We start from the raw sequence: 8,105 nt of genomic DNA on the forward strand, positions 1-8,105 counted from the left end.
TAAGTAGACTTAAGGTATGGAAATCCAAATTACATAAAGACCCCTTATCCAGAAAACCCCGGGCCCCGAGCATTTTGGACCCAGGTCCCATGCCTGTAGTAAAACACTGAATGTATCACTTAGTAACCAATGAGAATGTTGTATGAGAGTCATTATCAGTGTTTGCACTCGCTGAGCCCCCGTGGTGTTGCAGTCGGGCACAGCAGTGCAACAGAAGCTGCGTTGGGCTTTCCTTGCTTAGCTGACTCATCTGAATTCAGCGGACTGGAATGAATTCTTCTGTTGTCCCTGCCTGGACCTCATGCCGGGATCTGGTACTTGGGATTTACAGCCTCACGTTTACCGGGTCCCTTTATTTGGAAAGTCATGAGTATTTCGGTCGCAGGGGTCAGGGGTCAAGAGCAGACTCAGGAAACCCCGCAGCTGAGCGAGCAACTTGATTCTGCTGGATCAGCCCGGAAATCCTTGTACTGATACTGCCCCATATACAGTGGGCTAGAGGCTCTCTGATGGGCTCCTAGCCCTGGCTTCCCTCCATCTTGGAACAGCGTATTGGGCCCCCCCTATTTAGGGCCCCTCTGAACGTTAGGACAAATCTTTATTAAGGTAGAATGTAACCCCTAAATATTGTTTTCCAGTAAGAAAACTGAATAACCACTGAGCCTTTGCCTCATATTCTCCTTTGATAGAGGGGCCAGAGCATAGCAGAGCCATGTTATGGGGGGGGTTAATTCTGTGAGGAATTCAAACGAAAAGGTCACTTTCTTGTCCTTCCAAATAAAAAAAAGCAGTGGGAATTTCCGTTTGACGCACGTCCGTTTCCTATCCCAAACGAGATTTGTATTGTTCTGAGGCCCCGTAGGCCAAATCTTGCTTGTGCACTCACTTCCTGTTTCCTGCCTGACAGGAAGTGCAGATTTTTTGGAGCTTGTGAACCTCATTCATTTAGCAGAGCAATAAAATACCTTCAGGGCGACGTAGCGCAACGTGCTGCAGTTTTGTTCTGCGGTGCAAATGGGGCTTGGGCGGCCGGCGAGGGGCTGGGGGGGTTGGTGCTGGTTCAGTTGGGCAGCACGGGGTTCCTTAGGCCTCAAATTGAGTTTATCAAGGGGGCGCAGAAATAACCAAGAACTGTAATCTATTTTGGGTCCAGCTCCTACGGAACAAAGGCTCTCCATTTCCTTTTCCTGAAGCTTTGGACATAAAGGAGCCAATTTGTGCGAGAAGAGGCGAATACCAAAAATATTACGGGCCGCTGTGTGTTTGTTAGGGGATGCGTGCTAACTTAGTGGGTTTGGGACCTGTACAACTGCCCAATGAGGGATTTCAGCAGTTATCTGGTTGCTAGGGTTCAAATTGCCCCATTGTTCTGCCCCCAATAAGGGGTAATTATATCTTAGTTGGGATCAAGTACAGGTACTGTTTTATTATTACAGAGAAAAGGGAATCATTTAACCATTAAATAAACTCAATAGGGCTGTTCTGCCCCCAATAAGGGGTAATTATATCTTAGTTGGGATCAAGTACAGGTACTGTTTTATTATTACAGAGAAAAGGGAATCATTTAACCATTAAATAAACCCAATAGGGCTGTTCTGCCCCCAATAAGGGGTAATTATATCTTAGTTGGGATCAAGTACAGGTACTGTTTTATTATTACAGAGAAAAGGGAATCATTTAACCATGAAATAAACCCAATAGGGCTGTTCTGCCCCAATAAGGGGTAATTATATCTTAGTTGGGATCAAGTACAGGTACTGTTTTATTATTACAGAGAAAAGGGAATCATTTAACCGTGAAATAAACCCAATAGGGCTGTTCTGCCCCCAATAAGGGGTAATTATATCTTAGTTGGGATCAAGTACAGGTACTGTTTTATTATTACAGAGAAAAGAGAAATCATTTTTAAAAATGTGAATTATGATGGGCTTTCAGATAAGGGGTCCGATACCTGTAATAAAAACAAACTCTAACAATAATATTGTAGCCTCACAGAGCAATAGGTTTTTGTTTTTTTTTTGTTTAACTTTTAGTATGTTATAGAATGGCCAATTCAGCCCTGTGTATCTATGGTGCAGCCCTGCCTTCCCCGAGCATCACTCTCACCCTGTGTGTGTTTATAGAAGATGATATAGTTATATATACACCTCCGCAGGATGAAAGGAGCCCTGATTAATACACCCTGAAGCTGATTTATTTGGGCCGCACTGTGGTGCCTAGTGATAGGCTGGGATTCATCCGACAGCCCCAGGTGGGATTACGGTTATGGATTCCAAAAAAACACAAGTCTGACAGCAAAATGGATGGTCCGTAGGCTTTTCCAGCCCCAATTCCAGTCTGTGCCGTTGGGGATGACTCCCAAATCTGCTTTGAGTCTGAGCAGAGCATCTGGGTGCTGAGAGGGTGCATTAGAAAGGGAGATAAGGCAAAATCCCACCTATATTTCGGATCCATTCCGATTGATGTGGGGCCAGTCCACTGGTGCAAATGGAATTGGGGGGGGGGGCTCAGTAAAATGATTCATTTTGCTTTAGATTGGGGAATTTGCTGAGGTTATTATTGCCCATTAGTCTGGGTGCATAATAAATTCTGGATTGCACAAGTTCATTGGTTATTGCCCCCTTCCCCCTGTACATGGACCAGAAGGCTTTCAGCACGAATATAAAGGAAGCCAACTCCCAATATCCCCAGCATAATGGGAACTGTAGTCCAACTGTAGTTCCCACCATCCCTGTTTTAGCCCGTGGGCTCTATATACCATGTATTTGTGCCCATGGCTGGAGACCTACACCTGCCCGCTCTGCTAAGTAAGGGAATATTTCTACCCACCACTGCTTGGCTGGAATGCCAGGGATTCCTGAGCAATTCATTCCAAGGGCAAGGAATGTCAGCCGGAGATCCTTTTAATTATTGACTTCCACAGTAAAGCTCTGCACTTATTAAGTTGTACCCTTGGCCAGGCCTCGCTCTAGTAATCGTGTTGTATATCATCCATTTCTGTATTACTTACTATGCCCTTTACCACATACTCAGTGGCTTTGTGCTGGTAGGGGAACTTACTGGACAATTCAGTAGTGCCCATTCAGTAGTGCCAGGGGTACCAGGTACGCTCTGTGGCTCTGGGTTACTTTGGGTACTTAATAGGCACTCCCTGACCCTAGTGCCAGTGGCATTGCACATGCTCAGTGGCTCTGGTCGGCTGTTGGTACTAGCTGGCCAGTAACCCTTTGGTGCCAGTGGCGCTACACATGCTCAGAGTCTCTGGTCGGCAGTAGGTACTAGCTGGCCAGTAACCCTTTGGTGCCAGGGGCGCTACACATGCTCAGTGGCCCTGGTCGGCTGTAGGTACTAGCTGGCCAGTAACCCTTTGGTGCCAGTGGCGCTACACATTCTCAGAGCCTCTGGTCAGCTGTAGGTACTAGCTGGCCAGTAACTCTTTGGTGCCAGTGGCACTACACATGCCCAGTGGCTCTGGTCGGCAGTAGGTACTAGCTGGCCAGTAACCCTTTGGTGCCAGTGGCGCTACACATGCTCAGAGTCTCTGGTCGGCAGTAGGTACTAGCTGGCCAGTAACCCTTTGGTGCCAGTGGCGCTACACATGCTCAGTGGCCCTGGTTGGCTGTAGGTACTAGCTGGCCAGTAACCCTTTGGTGCCAGTTGCGCTACACATTCTCAGAGCCTCTGGTCGGCTGTAGGTACTAGCTGGCCAGTAACCCTTTGGTGCTAGTGGCGCTACACATTCTCAGAGCCTCTGGTTGGCTGTAGGTACTAGCTGGCCAGTAACCCTTTGGTGCCAGTGGCGCTACACATGCTCAGTGGCTCTGGTCGGCTGTAGGTACTAGCTGGTCAGTAACCCTTTGGTGCCAGTGACGCTACACATGCTCAGTGGCTCTGGTCGGCAGTAGGTACTAGCTGGCCAGTAACCCTTTGGTGCCAGTGGCGCTACACATGCTCAGTGGCTCTGGTCGACTATAGGTACTAACTGGCCAGTAACCCTTTGGTGCCAGTGGCACTGCACATGCTCAGAGCCTCTGGTCGGCTGTAGGTACTAGCTGGCCAGTAACCCTTTGGTGCCAGTGGCACTGCACGTGCTCAGTGGCTCTGGGCTTCAGTAGATACTTTCTAGGCACTCCTCCTCACCAGTGTCAGTGGCAGAGCATATGCTTGGTGACACTCAGCTTGCTGGCACTAAAGGCTTATCTATGAAGGGTGCTGAAATGCATTGGGGGGGCTAAAAAGGTTTGCAGGATGGGCCACACTGCAAAAATGAATGTCCCTAGTGGCACTAAACATGCTCAGTGGCTATGGGCTGCTTTAGGCCCTTGATAGGCACTCCCTCTCCTTAGAGTCAGTGGCACTGCACATGCTCAGTAGCTCTTGGCTACCTTGGGTGCCTAGTGGGCTTCCGTGCTGGCAAGCAAAGTGCCGTATAGGGATGAACCAATAGCACCAATAAAATATGACTCCATTTAATCCAGTCCATACCACCCAAGCAGCAGTGAGTGCCTGTGGCCTGATACATTCAGGCACTATAACAATCCCCCGGATTTGCTATTCTGTGGGCTGAGTAATTAATTTCTCTGTTCTGCACTGAGGTTATGGGCCGACATGGGAATCCAGACTGAAGCAACATCCCATATTCCAGCACAGCTAATTGAAATAACATTGATATCTGCTCTTCCCCGCGTACGTGAGCCCACACTTCACCAGCGAATAAAATGGGAATTATACACACAAACCCGATTAGAACTCCTGTACTGAAAGGCACAGCTCTGTTCCACTAATGAGATGGCTGGTCGGCCCTCGTTGGAATTCCATTGTTCCACTCTAATCGGGATCGGGGGACTCGAAACGACACTTAAACCGAGGGTGGGGGGCAAATTAGCGTGCAAGGAAGGGAAATTGTTTGCAGGGAGGCAAGGGCCGGAATATTGTAGTCTAGAATTCCTCATTGTGGGAAACGGAAAGGGCCTTTCTTACGGAGAATATTTACCCTAGGGTTCAAGGTTTATTTCCTAGAATGTGTGGTATGAGGGTATAGAACATTCCTTCTCCTTTGTTTGCCAGTATTGGTTCCCCGCACACTGTGTATTAGGCTCTGGCTGGGTGGGCATGCTGGGATTTGTAGTTTATCTAAAGTGCTGCAACTCGGGCCTTTCATAATCTGCATTGCAGCAATACTTGTGTGTGGCATTCTGTTAGCCCAGCAGCCCGGCAGGGACCCGAGGCACGTTCCAGGTATTTGGCCCATTCCCACACTGTACCTTTGTTTATTGTAACAAGCTAATGCAGAGAGCTGGATCTAGAGGGCTATCTGTCTGTCTATCTATCTATCATCTATCTATCTGTCTGTCTGTCTGCTGTCTGTCTGTCTGTCAGTCTGTCTGTCTATCTGTCTGTCTGTCTGTCTTTCTGTCTATCTATCTGTCTGTCTGTCTGTCTGTCTGTCTATCTGTCTGTCTATCTATCTATCTATCTGTCTGTCTGTCTGTCTGTCTATCTATCTATCTATCTATCTATCTATCATCTATCTATCTGTCTGTCTGTCTGCTGTCTGTCTGTCAGTCTGTCTGTCTATCTGTCTGTCTGTCTGTCTATCTATCTATCTGTCTGTCTGTCTGTCTGTCTGTCTATCTATCTGTCTGTCTATCTATCTATCTATCTATCTGTCTGTCTGTCTGCTGTCTGTCTGTCTGTCAGTCTGTCTGTCTATCTGTCTGTCTGTCTGTCTGTCTTTCTGTCTATCTATCTATCTGTCTGTCTGTCTGTCTGTCTGTCTATCTATCGGTCTGTCTATCTGTCTGTCTATCTATCTATCTATCTATCTATCTGTCTGTCTGTCTGTCTGTCTGTCTATCTATCTATCTATCATCTATCTATCTGTCTGTCTGTCTGCTGTCTGTCTGTCAGTCTGTCTGTCTATCTGTCTGTCTGTCTGTCTATCTATCTATCTATCTATCTATCTATCTGTCTGTCTGTCTGTCTATCTATCGGTCTGTCTATCTGTCTGTCTATCTATCTATCTGTCTCTCTGTCTGTCTGTCTGTCTGTCTGTCTATCTATCTGTCTGTCTGTCTGTCTGTCTGTCTGTCTGTCTGTCTATCTATCTATCTATCAATCTGTCTGTCTATTTTCTGTCTGTCTGTCTATCTATATACCTATCTCTATATAATTAACTATCTATCATCTATATATCTATTATCTATCTATCTATCTCTATATAATTATCTATCTATCATCTATATATCTATTATTCATCTATCTATCTATCATCTATCTATCTATCTCTATATAATTATCTATCTATCTATCATCTATCATCTACCGATCTCTATATAATTATCTATCTATCTATCATCTATCTATCTATCATCTCTATATAATTATCTGTCTGTCTATCTATCTATCTATCTATCTATCGATCTATCTCTATATAATTATCTATCTATCATCTATATATCTATCATCTATCTATCATCTCTATATAATTATCTATCTATCTATTTATCTATCTCTATATAATAATCTATCTATCTCTATATTTGCAGAGAGGGAGGGGTGGTATATATATATATATATATATATATATAAAACATGTTTTGCTTGTAGACAGGCACTCACGTCTCAGTAGGTTCAAGGGAGCCTGGGTGCAGTCCCAAAGAAGTAAAGACAATAGCTGAAGAAGGGGTTCCGCACTCACAGGTCTTAGTGAATTACAAGTGTGTTTATTCATCTAGATGTTGATTTGAATAAACACACTTGTAATCCACTAAGACCTGTGAGTGCGGAACACCTTCTTCAGCTATATATATATATATATATATATATATTTATATATGTCTATCTATCATCTGTCTATCTAGCTATTTCTATATAATTATCTGTCTATCTATCTCAGGCCGTTGGCAGCACCACGCTGCTCTGGCCTAATGAGGGATATAATAGCCAGTATCTGGGGGCCGGTGCTAGAACACTATGAGTCCGGCTCGGAACTGGAAGGGAATAACAAACACATTCCAACAAATAAATCAGCAGTGAGCACCGTATCCACGCGCAGTCACATCCATTCCTCCGCTGCTCATCCGTGCCTCTGTGGGTCTTGGGAAGGGAGGGGAAATTAACTGGCACCGAAAATCTAATTTCAGAATTATGTAAACTGTTCAGAGTGCCAAACCCAAGCCATACACGTGTTCCAGCTCTCATCTTTCCTCCTCCTTACCTATTGTACTGTGGCCTGAAAAGTGGCATTTCACTGTGCTATGAGATTTAGTTTATAAAGTCAATGGCTGAGATTCTAGCTTCTATTGCTAAAGGATCTGTGCCACTGTGACAGAATGCTCTGTTATACAGATAGCTAGAATCTCAGCCATAAAGCAGGGCAGGACTGCTGCTTACAATGGGGGGGGGATCAGATAGGATCTGTGCCACTGTGACAGAATGCTCTGTTATACAGATAGCTAGAATCTCAGCCATAAAGCAGGGCAGGACTGCTGCTTACAATGGGGGGATCAGATAGGATCTGTGCCACTGTGACAGAATGCTCTGTTATACAGATAGCTAGAATCTCAGCCATAAAGCAGGGCAGGACTGCTGCTTACAATGGGGGGGGATCAGATAGGATCTGTGCCACTGTGACAGAATGCTCTGTTATACAGATAGCTAGAATCTCAGCCATAAAGCAGGGCAGGACTGCTGCTTACAATGGGGGGATCAGATAGGATCTGTGCCACTGTGACAGAATGCTCTGTTATACAGATAGCTAGAATCTCAGCCATAAAGCAGGGCAGGACTGCTGCTTACAATGGGGGGATCAGATAGGATCTGTGCCACTGTGACAGAATGCTCTGTTATACAGATAGCTAGAATCTCAGCCATAAAGCAGGGCAGGACTGCTGCTTACAATGGGGGGGGGGATAGGATCTGTGCCACTGTGACAGAATGCTCTGTTATACAGATAGCTAGAATCTCAGCCATAAAGCAGGGCAGGACTGCTGCTTACAATGGGGGGGGATCAGATAGGATCTGTGCCACTGTGACAGAATGCTCTGTTATACAGATAGCTAGAATCTCAGCCATAAAGCAGGGCAGGACTGCTGCTTACAATG

The sequence above is a fragment of the Xenopus tropicalis genome, chromosome 8 (assembly GCF_000004195.4).
Source record: "Xenopus tropicalis strain Nigerian chromosome 8, UCB_Xtro_10.0, whole genome shotgun sequence".
In the NCBI taxonomy this organism is placed as follows: domain Eukaryota; kingdom Metazoa; phylum Chordata; class Amphibia; order Anura; family Pipidae; genus Xenopus; species Xenopus tropicalis.